At 41.6% G+C, this 16,000-nt stretch overlaps 1 protein-coding gene across 2 annotated transcripts in view; it reads right to left on the bottom strand.

Annotated features, from left to right (window-relative positions):
• Window positions 1-16,000, bottom strand: part of LOC113028102 (thyroid hormone receptor alpha-B) — a 161,278-nt gene that overhangs the window by 80,964 nt on the left and 64,314 nt on the right. The gene's annotated exons all lie outside the window — the stretch shown is intronic.

The following is a 16,000-nucleotide window of genomic DNA, read 5'->3' as shown; positions in this document are numbered from 1 at the left end:
CCAGCCAGTAAGCTTCTTGAGGGAAAAGCAGCCATTGTGCCTGCAAACAGAGCATAAACTGAAGATCTGATTTAATAAAAAGCCCCTTTTCTCTGCTGGGGAAGGTGCCTGATCTCATGTTTCATTCTTTTGTTCACTTCAGCTCTCTCCATCGCTCTGCTTCTTTAGCCACACTGTCCCTTACAAGAGACAAGCACACCAGACACCACATTACTAACACGTGTGCCTTCCAAATTAATACAACTGTTATGTATATACACATGCATATGAATCTATAGCCAAGGGACAGGATTACTGGTACCAGGGGTTCTCTAGGTTTCTTTCTGTAGCCTGAATTCTTTTGACCAATTACAGGCTTTGGTTGCATGCAGGTAAACAGAACCTGTGCAGAGGAAAAAGGACAGCATGCAATTTGAAGCTGTCAGCTATCATTTAAAAAAATTTAGCTTCTTATGATCTTTAAAAAAAAAAGTGTATGTGCATTGTAGCTTATTAATCAGCAGATGTGACCACCTCTATGAAAGCAGGGTTTTGGCCATTTCCCAGTGAGAAACATTGCAGTGTTGATATAACAACAAATTCGTCCTAAGGTCAGACTGTGCAATTCTCAGAGAAATCTTGAACTCAACAGGTCTCAGTCAGCATGCTAAATGTTCAAGTTCATGACAGCAAATGTAAAACAGAGATAAAGTATTGTTTGTTTGGAAGGGTCGGGAAAAAGTTTTAAAAACCAACATGGCAGCAGAGGTTAGGATTGCAAAGTTGTGTCTGAACAAAGCACAAGACTTCTGCAACAATGTCCTTTGGACAGATGAGACCAAAGTGGAGATGTTGGTTCGAGGACACATCTAAAACCTGCAGGGACACCGGCCCTCGTGGACTGAGATTGCCCACCCTGTTCTACAAGCTACTGAATCATGGGCTGTACTTAGTTTTCCCTACAAGCCCATAGAAACTTTTTTCACATGACGCCACCATCTCACTCATGTGGGTAGCGTTGACATTAGTAGTAAAAAGTCCATGTTAAGAAAACAAAAGTCCTGATATTAACCAGACAATAGTTGAGTCCTGTTGTTTAAAATGCACAGTATGCACAGGCTTGTATACTACTGAAGTTACCAGAGTGTCTAAAGCAAAAGAATGCAATGCAAAACCCAGAAGTACACGGTGTGAAAACCATCGTTATGGTTTCAATTTAAAACCTCCTTTCTTGCCACACGGTGACTGGTGTTATATCTGATAATGCATAAGTTTAAACAAACAGGAAGCAGAAAACCATCAGGAAAGTTTTGCTCCGTTTCAGAAATCCGAAGTCTGTTAGAATCAGTACAATGAGATAATAAACATACTCAAGGCGTATCATCATTTTGTCACAATGTAGCAGCGGATCTTTAGCAGTAATTAATCCAACCTGGATTTGTTTCCAGATAATCTGGTCCTCCTTTTGTAAACGGCAGTGTTAATGTAATTTCAGAGATGTTGCGCAGTAATGCCTATTTCTCCCCAGGGTAGGAATTTCTCGCAGACTTGTTTTCGAGCTCATGTATCCTCCTGATGTCTACTTTACACTTCCTTTTTTTGGAAAAGAATTCACTCTGGCTTTTGTTACAGTCTGGCTGCACAATGCAAATGCCTCATTGTGCAGCACCTGCAGTGATAGTATGTGTCTATGGGAGCAGGAAGAATATTGGCTCTAGTCAGTCAACCGTTTCTCAGGATAGGAGCATGTTGGATTGCATGCAGTGTCTTTTGTGTCTTTGCATGTGTGTGTATGTCCGTCGGGGATCTGCCTTTATCTTGGGCTGGTCCATTAGCTGACAACAGAAGTGTGGAGAGAACATTACCAGAGAGACATTTGTTCTGTGTCTGACAAGACCCAGCTGTAAAAGATGAGACTATTTTACACCAGCGGCCTCCTCAGATAAGATTCTGCCTTTTCCTTTTCTTTCTGTTAGCTCACATTTTCCTGGAACAAGCCTTTTAACATTACTAACTGGTGCAAAAGTATCTCTGTCATGTTGTGGAATTGTATCTGCAAATCCAAGAATCACATTAAATGACCTGCAGAGGTTGCACTCTGGCTTCAAATGGCTTGTTTTCTTCCCGTCCCCATCTGCAACCCTTTCAGTTCCCGTGTTGCCACAACAACACGTGTTCCAAGCCACAACTTCCGGGTGAATCCGTGAGCCGATTGGCTGAAAGCAGTACATACCCACGACACGCCTACTCTGAAATTCTTGCTTAGGTTTCTGGCACTGGTTTCTGGCCCTTTCTGCCCAGGCAATTGGAGGTTTGCATCAGTGTTACGTGACTGTGCACACACCCACCCACACACACACAAATACACTCACAGACACACACACCCAAAAAAAACAAATGAAAAAACAAAAACAAAAAACAGGACACACGAGTGCTAAAGTCAGCACATTAGCAAACGTCAGACCTGGGCTCTGCTCCGGAGGACAGCTGCCAAAAGTGACTGGCTGTGTCAAAACACATTGCTCACACCTACACACTGTTTGTTGTTATTCCGCTGGTGTTTCATTGATAGAGTCTCAGTAGAATACGGCACGAGACGAGGTGCTAAATGAAGTAACACTCCAGGGAGAGGAGAGTCACCATGATTCAAAAAATGGGCACAACAACGTGCTATTTCTAGGCATGAAGAGGAGGAAATTAAAAGTCAGAGTTCACACACCGCAGACATATCTCTAAGCCTCAATGTGGCGCATTTTCATCATTTCTGCAGCTTTACCACGAGCCTGCCCTTTAAACCACACTCAGCCCACAGTGAGAACCTCATCGCAGACCACCTATAAGATGTATTTTCTATCTACACACAGCTTAGCCACTGATGTATGACTGTGCACATATGCTTAAATGACAGTAAAACAAAGATTTCCTTACGATCTACTAAAACTGGAAGATTGGTGCGGTTCAGGGACAGATTCTGACCTGTTCCGTTTAACTGTCGTCTATAGAGAACAAATTGAATTACGGAAAAGTAAAAGTGCAGTTTTATAAGATGAGCAAACACAAGGATGTAACAGCATATGGCTCCGATAGGGGAAATTCCAGCTTTGCCCTTCTGCTTGGCTACATTAGAGAACCGCAACTACATAAATCCTGGAGCTGAAGCCAAGAAAAATCAATAAAACTTATATTAAATGACAAAAACCTGACATAAAATATTTATTTTAAATCTTACATTTATTTCTGGGCACATGGCTTTTACTAGGAGTCTGCTTGTGATGCAGAATACAAGAGCTAGACATGCAGCTCAGCTGATTTGTTTCCTGCGTGTTTTAGAGTCAGTTACAGGCTCATAATGCCTTTCCGAGCGTGAGCTGCTCCAGAGCAGTGAGAGAGAGCACACAGGCAGCAGAAAGCAGCCATACGGGCAACACGGTGGCAAGGCAGTCATTGATCATAGTGATTAACAGAGGGGAAATGTGCCTCATTTTTCCTGCAGAAGGAACACGAAGGAGAGAGGAGGGCAGGAAAAAGAAAAAGGAAAAGGGCAGATGTGAGGGGAAAACATAAAAGCCTGAATGAAAAGGAGGAGAAAGTTAGAGGAGAAGCTCGGTAGGTTACACTGGGGAGATGAGGCAAAATGCTGCTGATAATCTTATTACCCCCAGATAATTAGGCATTCAGTTTAAATACTGCTAATGACTGCTTCCTTCCACACACAAACTTGACTTTCCAGCCCAGGTATACTGATGCTCGTCTGAATATATTTTACAGTCAAATTTTTGATTTCCAAATATTTGAAATAATGATACACTACTTGACCGTATTTTTAAAGTTAAGATTATTTCTAACCAGCTAACCCCAGTTTTTCCTGTCTGGTCTGGTTCATTACAGTTAAGGTCAGGTTTCTGCTCTTGACAGAACTCGGTGCCATTCAGTTGTTTTGAATCTCGAGTCGCAGGGTTGCGCAGACTCCAACTCCACTGTCATGGACTGCAGCTAGCAAGGGGTGGTCACTGTTTCACGCTATGAGTCGATGGACCAGCAGGTTTCAGTCTGCTGAGATTACCAATCCTTCCAAGAAAGCAAGTACGAGCAAGTCTGAGGCGGTTGAGCTGATGGATGGTAGAATATATCAGATATTGTTATCTATGAACAAAGAAAGCATTTAAAAATCCCCTCTCAAGCCCAGACGAGTATATACAAAAACCCCTGCTTCATGAAAAACATGATACAATCTCATTCTGTGGGAAATACTGAGAATGAAAGTGTGTACAAAAATAACTAAAGCTGCCATACTTTACACCACATCACAAAAAACACCCAAGACTTTCACGGCAGATAACCGCTGAGTCACAGCTCAAGGATCAATAGGGAGAACCAGGTTTTATTACTGCAGGAATTAGCAAAATGAACTTTTGCTCATTTTTAAATGCAAAACCTCCCCATCCGAAACTATGAACGTCATACTTCAAGTTTTGTGGCAGCGCAAACCAATAGTTTGAAGCAAAAAGCTCCAGACTGATGAAAGATCCCAAGGCCAAGCGACTTGCTCCTTAAAACCGGTCTCTTGGGTTTTGTGTTTGTGTGTCTGTCTGCGTAATTGAGGTAATTAGCTGATCTAACAGACTGACAGTGGACCGGACTCCTGCTGTGGGTGGGCTCTAATTATCTAAGTTATGAGGTTATGTGATTTAAATGCTTGAATGAATGCGTTACTCTGCAAATGCACAGCAGGACGTGACGGCCAGTGTGCACTAATCCCGGGAATCTAAAATGGAAATGCTGTAATAGCGAAAAATTAATTGAATCCAGCATCCTCTTTAACAAAGTCCTCAAATCATTACATCTTTTCACCGTTGCTGTACCAAGGCACCTGTTTGGAGTTCAGACAAGGATCTTTTTACCTTCCATCCATCTAAGTTTCTGTTTCATTTTAACTTGACAGTTTTACTGTTGAATAAAGGATTTATGCCACACCGTGAGTTATATGATGTCACTGAAAGTTCTATTCAAACCATAAAACACCTTTAATAGAAAACTTTACCAAAAATTCACATTGACAAACTGTTTCCTCGGAAATTCCAGCATAACTTAAAATAAAGTTGTGCCAGAACCAATACTGTGAAGTTGCACAACATGAATTTGTAATGCCTGGCAATAAGCAGAAGCAAAAATATAATCTTCTGTGGGAAAATAACAAACGCTATGATGTAATCGCTTTTTAAAACCCTCCCTTGTCTACATGTATGCCCTATTCTCATAAACTCCTGTGTTATTTTCCCAGAAAAATCTAACTGTGACAGTGACACTCGAACTAAAGTGAGAATTTTTTTGAGGTGACATCACAATAGAGACTACATGAGCATGCTGATGGCTATTTTTCTGGCTATTATCTAACAAAGACTGGACATAATCATCACAGTCTATAACTTGGCGTTGAAAGAAGCCACATTTTTTAACCATGGGATCCAAGTTCACACTTGAATATACTCGTCATGTGGGAATTGACCAGATGCAGGCCTGCAGACCAAACCAGGCCCCAACTGCTAGTTAAAGAAACCAGGCTCTAACTTATATAACCGTCCCAGAACAGGAATAAAGTTCTACCTCCCACTGGATCCCAGCCTGCAGGATAAAAGTCCTTCCTCAGCATGTTTCATCTGCCCCGTAGCCGCCACATCCCACATCCTTCTGATGACATTTACGATCTGATTGATGGGACAATGTCCAGGGCTGCCGCTCGCGTTAAGGCGCGGTCGTTTGATCAGCAAAGGCCCACCCTGTACGTGCTCGGAAATCAAAAGCTGTGGGCCAAGGCCAGATAAAATGCTGCATGCGCAGAGGAAAAATACATGTTGACACATCTGAAAAAAACAGGAGAAGCGCTGCAAGGATTTCTTTATGCTGTAGCCACAAGTGTGTGTTTTTGAACACATAATATTTGTTCATGGCGATAAAGATGCCGTTTGGGATGAAACACAGTGTGTGAGTGTTTACGTTCTGTCACAGATGAAGCCCTAAGATGTTCGAATAGTAGAGGGAACACACACCAAGCACACGCTAAAACACTTAAACATAAGCACATTTAGCAGGGTGCAAAAATAAACAGACATAATACAAACTAGGGGTGGGGGAAAAAATCGATACTGTGTAGTATCGTGATATTTTGTTTGCTAATAATGTAGCGATACAGGGACAGCAGAAATCGATATTTTGTTACAAAAAAAGTTTTTGTGGACTGGAACTGTGACTTCAGAGCATGTTGATCCTTTTTCTGAGCAAGAATTCTGACATTCCTTCACTGTCCAAATGTGTTTAACTTTTTTTTGGCAGAAATAAACATGACAGTTTACTTATTTTAATTTAAGAAATGTTTTATTTTAATTAAGTTTAAAACTTTTTTATTTAATGTAAAATTATATTTTGTTTTAATTTACTTTCAAATTCTTCAGTTGCTGAAGGGGCTGCATAGTTTTCATAAATTGCATAGTTCAGAATAGCTATAATTGTACCAGATGGTTGCATTCAGTTAAGTTGGACTAGACTGTAATACAAACCGTTCAAGTTTGTCAACAATACAACTGACTGAAATGAGAGAAAGACTGAGTGCGAGACTTTGATATTAGATAAAATGAATATTGATAAAGTTTACCTTTATGTACAGAATCTGAATATCGCAAAATATTTTAAAAAAATTGCAATAATATCGTATCGTGCATTAATTATTGTGATAATATCGTATCGTGGGATGTATGGTGATTCCCACCTCTAATACAAACGGTCAATTTCTTGGATCTTCAAGTGCGGCGCTCCTAATAAGCAGGCGCTGAACGGCATCAGTGTGTTTCTGTTTTTGAAGCTGGACCGCCGAGGGCCTCGTGATGAGGAGCAAAACGAGCTGGCAGATAAGTGGGGAAAGGATGAGGACGAGTCATTACGCTTGACGCCGCCACAGCAGGAGAGACGGAGGGCGATGGGTGGGGGGGCTTGTTTGTTACAGATCATTATGTGATGTGATTGCACTCAGAGAGTCAAATTTCTGATGACAGCCTGAGCTGCTGACCTCGGACCGGTTTTATGTGGGAAAGCAAGGCAAAACAAACAATAATTACTGCTCAATGAATTATCAGCGAGGATTCTGGGAGGCAATAAAAGCCGCACTGTGGATCCCACAGTCTAAGCAAAACAACACTCAGCAATTAGTGCAGAGAAAATGCTGTCCTATTAGCGGCAGAGGCCGGTGTTCTTCCTTCCTTCAGTAGTGCTGAGGTATGACGCAGTAGCACACTACTCCGCCACCCTCACAAAAATCTGCATTTTCTGATAAATCCCATAAAAAGAAAGGATCCTGCTAACAACAGTAGGGTCGACGCCTGATGTCTTACTGCTCTGTTCCATGGAGCTCCATCATTAAGCCACACGGGATGACATGTTTGTTAATTATCCCGGACACACAGACTGTAATTTATTTTTGAGTCAATCAGCCTCCTGCACCAATCTTGCATATTAATCTGAACGGAAAACTACTCGACTGCTAATTTTTCATGTGAGGAATATCAGACTAGAGATAAATGTGCACAATTGGTTAATTGGGGAGGAAAAACTGATGCAGATTTCATAATGCAAACATTTGGAACTGACCAACAACCCATATGCTATACCTATAGGTGTATCCTCACAAACATAGCAATTATAAATCCATCCATCTTCTGTCCCTTCTTCAGGTCACAGGGAGAGCAGACAGGTCTCAGACTTCCCCGTCAACAGCCACCTGCTCCAGCTCATCTTGGGGGACAGTGAGGTGTTCCCAAGCCAACCAAGAGATGAATGCCCTGACCCTAACCTTCTCCCATAGTACCCCAAATCACCTGACCTAAGAGGTGCTCAGAAGTCATCCTAGTCAGACGCAGAACCACCTCAACCGCCTCCTTCAAGTAGAGGAGTAGTGGTTCTACTCAGAGTCCCTCCTAAATAATCAAACTTCTCACGGTGTGTTCGCCAAGGGAGCCTCAGCACTCTCTTCACCACAACACACCAGTACAGCGTCTGTATCATCGTGGATGTGAGAGTCTATTGGTTAATCTATCCGTAAAGAAGCCTGTAAATAAGTAGACCTGGTTGCACCTCTGTGTGCATCACTGACGTGCAGGGGCACCAAGAATGAGGGAGTTGCATGAGATCTGTGGGTTTAGCTAATTTCTACTTACTATTTTATTGCTGGTCAAGTTGACTGCTCGGCAGGTCAAAGTGACCCTGAAGCCACAGGGCAACGTCCCAGTACTCACAGCAGGAGGTCTGCCACTGATCCACCAATAAATTACTACTGCTTGACAGTTTTCTAAAAGATGGAGGGGTCAGCTATTTTAGGAGATAAATTAACATTTTATTTAAACTTAAATAATATACATTTGTCCTAAATAGTAGGAACTAACAGGCAAGACAAGAGCACCACAGACACGGAAGAGAAGTTAGAAAGTATGGAGACAGACTTTGCTGACAGCAAAAATTAAAGTAAAAGGCCAACTTTATTCATGCTAATTAGGCTATGCAAACGTCCTGACTGAGGCCATTTATTGTCCAGATTTCAGCACCAGCAGCACAGAAAGCAGCCAACACACACATAAAATGTTTAACCTTGAGCTCAGCTTGATTTATATATACACAGTGTATCGACAGGATGCCAGACCAAAGGTACCACTGCTAGTGGCTAACATAACAGATCATTAATGCCAACTGTGTGTAGAAATAGATGGTAACCCCTCCTCCCAAGTAAAAAAAAAAAAAGCATCTAAAAGTAGCGGTGCGGCCAGAGAGATGACATCCACAAACACATATCAAAATGCCACAGGGAAAATGAATGAGTCTGGTCTTCGAGCACCACATAATCAGGCCTCGCTTGTGTACGACAACTGCAAATAACCATGTTCACTCGAAAACACGAGCAGCATCGGCAAAGTGCAGCAGTCGCAAATGTGTACCTTCTGCGCTAATGTATTCGATCTCTCATTTAGCAAACGTCTGTCAGGGTATGAAAAAAAAAGAGCTCAGTTTAGCCCGGACGCACTCTGTTTGCCAGGAAACCATTGCCCCCCTGAGCCACTAGCAAATAGCCTCTGAGCAGAGGGGGTTTCAGTAATCAATGAGCTGTGGACAGGGTGGCAGCAGACAGCTAGTTAGTCCAGCTGACAGATACCCACAGACACTTCCAGAGATGTAGCCAATGTCGGTTGTCTGCATGTGGTTTTTGGAGGTTTGAGAATTGATGTTCAAAGACAACAGCAAAAACAGCACAGTGAGAATACTAGCAGTAATCTATCATGCCTGTCTTTAGATGGGTACCTCAGAGATTTGTGGCTGCCAGCTTCTTGGAGTCCATGTTTAAGTCATAATGTGTAATTAATTGTTCATTTTAAACTGACTTAGTCGTAAGCTTTGTTTCGTAGTAGTTCCCAAACATCCACGTGACTTCAGCTTGATTTCTGTGCATCGGCTCACTGTTCATTCTACCGTTTTAGCCGTACCGGATGTATTTAACACATCTGGATCTAACTGAGAAACTTGGACACCACTAAGTCATGATTTATCCACATATCTTCCCATTATTTAACATCTACATCCCTGTAAATTTTAAGTGAAGTCTTGTCTTGTCTCTGGCTCCTAAACATTAGAGATGTAGATTTAAAAAGTGACCAAGGTTTTTTCCTTCATGGCTGCTCAGCTTTGAAGCAACATGCCCGAGGAGTGAAGGTTCATTGAACACATTTGTAGACACAAGCTTCTACTATTTTTGTTGTCATTTGTGGTACTGTACTGGCATTTATTCATTTTGACATTTTCCATTTTGGAGAGATGACTTTTGAGATAATTTCCCTTCAAGGCCACAAATACGTCACAAATACCCCTTTCTTCTTATCACAACAGAAGAACGAGATAAGCCACAAAAGTTGAGAAGGATTCTTATTTACTCTGTCAATGAATGTGTTTGTGTCTATGCCTCACATACACACACACACAGATCTGCTCAGACATCTACATCTGTGTGGGTGACAGACAGACACAGGACTGGTGGCTTTTAACTGCCATTACTGAGTAAGCCATCAATGTTCCGCACAGCCGTGTGAAAAATAGGCCAGAGAGAAGAGTGGCAGTGACACTATGTGCAGCAATCTCAACACTTCTGCTGTGAGTGAGAGTAACGAGGAAAGAAAGCGAGCACTACAGCACTAAACTATTACTCCGGTCGCTGCTTAAAAACAAATAAAACTTCTATAGGCACCTGTTCAAATACCGGCACATGTATTCTTTCATGTATAAACAGCTCAGACTAAATGGGAATAATGAGAGTCTCTTTCCAGAATCCCTCAGGCAAACAGATTTTACCTCGAGCCAGTCGTAGCTGTCATACTTTCCGAAAACAAATTCCACTGAACCTGCTAATGTGGCCATTAAAGTCAAGTCAAGCCTGTGTGTGTGTGCGTGCATCAGTACATCAGTCATCACTAATTTTCTTCAACTGAAATGGGAAAACAGGTACATCGGAAAATCAGTTTGTTTCTATTCCTGTAAAGAATTCTCGGCAAACAAGTTCCCAAGAACATTTCATTTTTCAATCAGGCATGACCAAGACGAAAGAGCCTTTAACGGCAAGGAAGTCACCTCTGGAGTTTTTAACAGCAATTAGAGTTTTTAAAAAGTCTATATGTAACATGGAAAGGGCTGTACCTGAAATAGCGCTTCGGTGCCTTTTCATATTCGCTCAACAAGTCTCTGGAGTTTTGCTGGAGTGAGAGAACAAAAAATCTTCATCAAGATATTTACTCATATGAGGGTGGTGTACGAAAGCACTGTCTAACATCATCTAATAGGTTCATTTGCGATTTTATCCTCATCGAACTTTCTTTTCATGCTGGAAGTGAGAAACATCCTGGACATAACAAGATGCATTTCATTGTATACAGAAAACACGAGACCTCAGCCATACAGGCCTGGAGGCCGGTTGGCAAGCCAATGTGTACTCCCAACAGACTGGCGAGTGGCTGTTGGAGTTTGCTGAAAGCTGGTAGGTAAAATCAGTCACAAAGAGGGTTCTGCACCAAAAACCTCCTTGTTATTGCTTTGTCCGCTGGTAGGTACAACAGCAGCTTATAGTTTGCATGGACCATGGCAGCTTGTCTACAAACACTCAATGTTGGCTTTGAAAGTGAATGTTGGGCCTTCCACTTCAGCAATGTTTCAGAAAGTGCGACAAACAGCGCCAACAAACAGTCCAGTTTGTGTCGCATCTTTCAGTGTCTTGTGAAGAAATCTTGACAAACAAGATGCAGAAAATTGGCAACAACTGTGTGCTTAACCATAAAAATCTGCTGACAACCAAAGCAATCACAAGATTCTCGGTACAGCACGTGGTACCCAGTTGTGACCACACTCTAGGGAAGCAGTGATTGGCAGCACTTTGGCAATCACTGCACCAAAGTGCTGCCAATCAGTGTCACATGTCAATCACTGCGGTCTTCTTGAATGCCATTATGCCAATGGTTCGCTACACTTTTTGACTTGGTAATTTGTTTCATTGCCACCAACTGTATGTTTCTACCTTATCAATGAAGCCGTGCAGAACTCATAAAAAAAAGTACTAGAACACATTTGCCAATAGATAAACAAACATTACAAAGACTACAATTAGTGAGCAGCAAAGATACAGTACTGCTAAAGAAGGCATGAATCACATCTGGGACTCTCCACCATTTGACCTTAGAACTGAAGAAGCTTCTCGGATGAGAGGTGAAACGTCTTCAAGCAACTTAAAGAAGTCCAGACGCTTTTCTTTGCAAGCTCCTTTGACTACGATGACCTGGATGACTGAGAACCTTCACAGACGAATCACATGAATCCACTTAAATACCATGTGGCCAGTGAACTGTTCACTACTCTTGTATATGTATCAGCAGCTGACTCAGTGTGACAAGTACGTGGGCTGACAGACTGTCACAGGAAATCAAGACATGATATTGAAATTTATTGGAAAGCATTCAGAAACATTTTTTTTAGAGGTTATTGTTTTGTCAGCAGCATAATGCTAAGAATTCATGCTGAACCTGGATTATGACTGAACCCTAATACCTAAAAAACATAAATATTAAATCAAACAAACAAACAAAAGAAAACCACTGAATTCTGATGATGAATATGATGAATTCAAAGTAGGATCAGTCTTGGTTGAGTGACTTTGCTCGGATTTTGCAGATTACAATTTATTATGAAAAACCACATCTTATTTTTGCAAAACATGGCACTCGCATCAGATCATGCATAAATTTATACATTCAAGACTCAGTTAAACTTGCAACAGCCAGCAACTGTTGCTGAACGCTTGTTAAAAAAAGGCCTGTGCAGATGCATAACAAACAAGCAATTGTTTGAATGAGTATGCAAAGCATCAACTGATAAAACAAACACAGACTTTGACCGTTGACAACATTCAGAAATTTCCTACACATGATAACATTTAGCTCGTGTTTCCATTCATCCGTTTCTGAAGCACTTAACCAATTCAATTCATGTATGATATTATTGTTATTTAAATATTCACTTTAATTTGACCCAGCACTGTCTCCTATCCAGCGGATATATAACCGACACTTGCACTGCATGCGCACATGCCATCCGTACTCCCAGCGCTGCACATTTTGAAATGATGTTTGGTGTAAGGAGAGGCTACACCGATCGATCGTCACCACTGTGAAGCGAGTTACTGTAAGAGCAAGGAAAGCTTTCTAAAGCTAGCAGAAATGAAAAACACAAGTGGCGCGAGCAGGGAGAAACACTTTGAACTAAACATAGAAAACACACACACACACACACATACAGGTATCACAATGTGTAAAGGATGTGTATTCCATTTTTTTTACATGCAAAGTATGTCCTGGAGAGCTAACGTGAGTGCAGTGAGCTGTGTTTACAAGCACAAATTCCGCAAATGCAATGGCTCCAAGGGTACAACACAACTGTGCACGATTTTGCAACGCCGTGCAAGTAGTGGAATCTGTGCTGCAATCGGGTTTAACTTCTGACATCTGTGGTTACCACGATGCACCACAACTGCATTGTAGTAAAAACGTGTTTTCGTGAGTGGGAACGTACTGCAAGGAGAACAGACGAGATATGCAGAGTGTCCACACTGGTTAAGAGTCGTTGATTATAACGAGGTTCAAGACACTGATGCTTGAGCTTAGGCTCAAACTACCAAGTCAAATCTATTTGAAGGGCAAAACTGAAACTGAAAACGAAGCAGCGTTGGTAATCTTTCTCAACTTTTGGCTCCTTTACAAAACCAAAACCTACAATCACGTATCGTCTTGCAGTGTCATTACAGCTAATAAGAGTTATAAGAAAATAAGATCTGACTGGAAATCGCCTTTAAGCTTAGTAAGAACTTTAGTAAGAACCGCTTTCAAAAGGTTGAAAATTTGCAAGCGCATATATATCATTCATCAATGTAACTAAAGAGTAAAGAAAATATAACAGGACTAGATGGAGCACAGCTGGATTTTCTTATTTTCAGTTCAGCAGCTGTTCCTCTTTGCTCCAACAGAAACCACTTCCAATAAAAGATGCCATTTTCCAACATGGAACGCTAACAGACAGATTATACATCACTTTATTTTCCCAATTTCACTCCTGCTGCTGACATGACCGACTCTGGTGCTGCATGCAACACGCTCTACGAAATGTGCATGTACACCACATGTGTGCACGAATGTTTGTGAGTACAGTACGCACTATAGCAGCTATGTCAGCAGCAGTCTTGTAGCAGCAGGTGAGATTTACGAGGTGCTAAGAACGCTTGCCTGTAGCCAAGTGATGGGAGACGGATTCGCCCTCCTCGCCTCCCTGTACCCCTGCCTAACGCTCCCCGATTGCCTCCACTTGAAGACACACAAGCACTTAAAGATACACATTCACATAAACACATGGCTGCGCTTATACATGGAGTAACCCCACCAGACAAACATGCACACATAACCCCTGAACCTTAAAGTGTAGCTAAAGCCTTCACTGCCCCCACTCCAGTTCTCAAAGACACGCTTCCTGGGGCTAAAAACACCTTCTAAAATGTCCTGCTCACCAATTTTTCTTCCCTGCTGACTAAATCTCTCCTCCTTCACACATATTCTGGAATTACAGCATACACAGAAATGCAGTACAGTGCGGATCATTATGACAGAAAAGGCTGTCCTGACAGGGGAGCATGTTTTACAACCTGAGGCTTCTACCTTCACTGGATGATATAGAGTACAGGGTTTCATTTTCTATTGCAGCTGCTATATATTCTATAGCTTAGGTGAGCAAGTAAACACATACTCCCATATCCAGGATGCAGAATGTATATCAGATGGATGGCTGCTTACTGCAGGTTTGCTTTACGCTATAACAAAAATAACTTTTCTTATGACTGATGAAGGTTCGGTTTGACGAGCAAACATACCTTGTATGTTTTTGGATGCCTTTCAAAGAATCGTTTACCTTAATATTTTATTACACATGCCAAACTAATAAACCAAGTGATCAGTCAAATCTGCAGGATTTTCTGAGTCAAATAGGCTTTCAATCCTGGTAATGAACTGATTTGATTCAGGTGTGTTGACCCAGGGTGATATCTAAAACCTGCAGGACACAGATTCCTGGACACCCCTGGCATACCTGGTTGTTGGACAGTTTAACCAATCTCTCAACCTGAATCACAAACCTTCGAGGATGAGCATCCTGAATGTCAATTATTTACAGCAGTATCATAATCAGTTACAACACAAGTCAATGCTTAAAACAGACTTTTTTTCCCCTTCTACTGGGGTATTGTTTTCGCTCAGTGGTTGAACAGGGGGCCAAATGCAGATGCCTGGTTTTGATTCTAACCCAAGGCCATCTGATGCTCCATCTCCCTGCTCTACTGTCTCCTCTTCACTAAAATTAAGAAATAGAAGTGAGAAAAGCTCAGAGTATAAAAGAATACTTCTCCTGAGGTGTATATTGATCGCAAAAGCTACCAAACAACGAGTCAGTCAAATGTTCAATATTCTTTTGTTGTTACAAATGCTCCGACATTACGTGTCCATCTAACATGCACACTTTCAACCTGTGACTGACAGGAGTCCCCATTTGGCTTGCAAACATCTGTCCAAACAACTCCGATGGCTGTTCTGTCTTCTTCTGTCCATGCCGCTATGCATTGCCTCCCTCCTCTGCAGGGACTTAGAGGATTAAACTGCAATTATATGCTTCCCCTTTCTCCACAGCTGTGCAGAAAGGGGAGAGGAAAGGACGGGAGAGGAAGGGAGACCTTTGACCCAAAACTAATCTTTGAATGACTCAAACAAATTTAAATACAACTGTCAACGTACACAAATCCACCGTACATATTTGCATATTTATAACCTACCAGAACACTGCAACAACTAAATATATTTTTCAGAAACTGAACAGAGCAGACATCAATGTCAAATGTCACATCAGTGTCAGACATGAAAAAGCAGGAAGTAGCAAGGATAGGCAGCGATCACTTCCTATATGACATTACCCAACTGCATGTATAGAAGGTATCAGCTGAGCCATCACCCGACGAGCCTGGCAGTAAGATCAGCTGATTTACTTGGATGATCAATTTATTATCTAGTGTTATTCCAGCCAATAAGACCTTAAAAGATGTGTGACAGCTCTGTCAGATATAAATGATCTGCAGCAGATGAATGTACTGCTGCTGATTAATATTTGTAAGACAAAGAATGGAAAATATTTTATAGACATCCCCTCCAGTCAGAAGGAAACTTAAAAGTCCCGAATATTCAGTTCTGTCATTACGACGAGACACGACTCACAGTGAAGGATGATGGCGCAAACGTGATGCAAAACAAGTGTCAAATCATCAGGTGCTTGAGCTTCTTCTTCCTCTGACAGATGAATATGTTTACATAAATCAGTCAGTCTGCACACACTTGTTAATAGTCCAATCCATGACATTAGGTGGCAC

This window comes from Astatotilapia calliptera, chromosome 8, assembly GCF_900246225.1.
Source record: "Astatotilapia calliptera chromosome 8, fAstCal1.2, whole genome shotgun sequence".
NCBI lineage: Eukaryota > Metazoa > Chordata > Actinopteri > Cichliformes > Cichlidae > Astatotilapia > Astatotilapia calliptera.
The sequence above is the reverse complement of the archived record's forward strand: the minus strand, read 5'-3'. Positions and strand labels throughout refer to the sequence as shown.